Source organism: Petaurus breviceps, unplaced genomic scaffold (genome assembly GCF_028583685.1).
Source record: "Petaurus breviceps papuanus isolate PSGF00001 unplaced genomic scaffold, PetGlider_PUasm1.0 176, whole genome shotgun sequence".
NCBI classification, from domain to species: Eukaryota; Metazoa; Chordata; class Mammalia; order Diprotodontia; family Petauridae; genus Petaurus; species Petaurus breviceps.
In genome coordinates, this window is record NW_027185771.1 from 32,156,880 (window position 1) to 32,159,209 (window position 2,330).

The 2,330-nt window shown below is 37.4% G+C and overlaps 1 pseudogene; it reads right to left on the reverse strand.

Moving 5' to 3' along the window:
• Positions 1 to 274: 274 nt before the first annotated feature.
• The window catches only part of LOC138159475 (zinc finger protein 420-like), a 9,952-nt pseudogene continuing 7,896 nt past the window's right edge, over positions 275 to 2,330 (reverse strand).

The window sequence follows — 2,330 nt, forward strand, 5'->3', positions numbered from 1 at the left end:
GTCCAAAGGGGATCTCATAGCTCAGTCATTCAACTTCCAAAGCCTCCAAATAAACTAATACTGGCTAAGTGTAGAAATAGTATATTGAAACTCTCAGACAAGGACAAGCTGATTGACTCAAACTTGGGTCAGGCACTTGAAGAGTTTGGACAAGGGGTCAAGACACAGACTAGAAGAATAAGCAAACAAATTCTGTCAGCAGAGATAGATCCAAGCTAGTTCCTTAGTACTAGCTCTAATACCGGAATCAAATGAGACACTAATAGGTCATTCAACAGTTAACAAAATGATGTTTAATTAGCCATAACACAGAAAGAAAGCCCAATGAGAATGCAGTTGTCTCATAAAAACAAGGCATCCTATTTCTTCATGTGGAAATGTCAGGAGATTTGGTGACTACAGGGGCCTTGAGAGCCTGAAGGGTCAGATGCTATATAGATGGGCTTTTTTTCCATGCTTTTAGGTAGAAAACACTAAGTGCCTATTACATGCGGAGAAATGTGCTAAGTGCTTATGACTATCAGTATTTTAACATCACAGTATCCCTGTGAGATACACACTATTATTGTTCCCATTTTACAAATGAGAAAACTGAGGTTAAATGACTTGTCCAGGATCACACTGTCCTGTGAACAAGAGGCCACTTCCACATGATTTGAGGCCAACATAAAGCTACTTCAAGAGCTAGACAGTTTGAGCCTTAGCCCTTTGTGCCAATCAACTCTTAGGGGCAGCTTTCCTGCCTTTTAGCAAAAAATCCCTCCAAGTGTAATCTACCTGGGAAAGGGATAGGAGAACCATGATAGATACTGAACCTATCATACTGGTCCACTGGTTTTTCCTCACACATGACATTTCACCTTTGAACTAATCACACTTGGAATGGCCTCTTCTCCTAAATCTCTTCATCTTGTTATCCCTGATGTTGTTAAGACTAAATTAAGAACTCAATTAAGTAAAAAACTCAATTAGGTATTCTGGCTGAAGGCTTTCTCATATTAATTTATATTCACAAGGTTCTATCTTCATGAGGGTTTCCTCCAGTATGAACAGTTCAATGTTGAATCAGAATTATGCTTTCATGGAAGGTCCTCCCACAATCATTTCATTGCATTCATGGGGCCTCTTTCCAGGGTATAGTTTCTAATGTTTGCTAAGGTGTGTACTGTTAGAAAATGTCTTTCCACACTCATTTCATTTAAAAGGCATTGTTTTTCATTATGCAGTCTCTAATGATGAATAAACTCCGAGCTTTGGTGGAAATTCTTTTAATATTCATTATATTTATAAGGCTTTTCTCCCATATGAAAATGATATTCAGTTGAGATTTTGCTATCCAGGCAGATCTTTCATTATTATTATCACTAAGAATGTTTCACTAACATATAAATTCTCAGATATTGATTAAATTAGGATACAGCAAAAAGCCTTTCAACAATCATTTCATTTATAGTTTTTCTCCAGTATAAATTCTTTGATGTTCAATGAACATCTATATAATATTTTTTCCAATCATTATGTCTGTAAAGTTCCTCTTCACTATGAATTTTCTGATATATAAGACTTCTCCCCAGTATGAAGTCTCTGATGTTTAGTAAGTATATTTTGATATGATCACCTATCCATAACACTTAACTTCATAAGGTTATTCTCAAATATGGATTCTCTGATGCCGAGTTAATTCTGAATTCCGTGTAAAGGCCATCCCACAATCACTACATTTGTAAGGCTTCTCTCCAGTATGACTTCTCTGATGTCGAGTCAATTCTGAATTCTGATTGTATGCCTTCCCACAATCATTGCATTTGTAAGGCTTTTCTCCAGTATGAATTCTCTGATGTCGAGTTAATTCTGAACTCTGGGGGAAGGCCTTTCCACAACTATTACATTTGTAAGGTTTCTCCCCAGTGTGAATTCTCTGGTGTACAGTTAACTGTGAGCTCCAGTGAAAGCCCTTCCCACATTCATAACATTTATAAGGTTTCTCCCCAGAATGAAGTCTCTGATGCAGAGTAAGGTGTACTTTTATACTGAAGGCCTTCCCACACTCTTTACATTCATAAGGCTTTTCTCCAGTATGAATTCTCTGATGTCGAATTAAATGTGAACTTCCATGAAAGGCCTTCCCACACTCTTTACATTCAAAAGGCTTCTCACCAGTATGAATTCTTTGATGTCGAATTAACCCCGAACTCCAGTAGTAAGCTTTTCCACAATCGTTACATTTGTAAGACTTCTCTCCAGTATGAATTCTCTGATGTCGAGTTAACTCTGAATTCCGGTGGAAGGCTTTCCCACAATGGTTGCATTTGTAAGGTTTCTCTCCATTA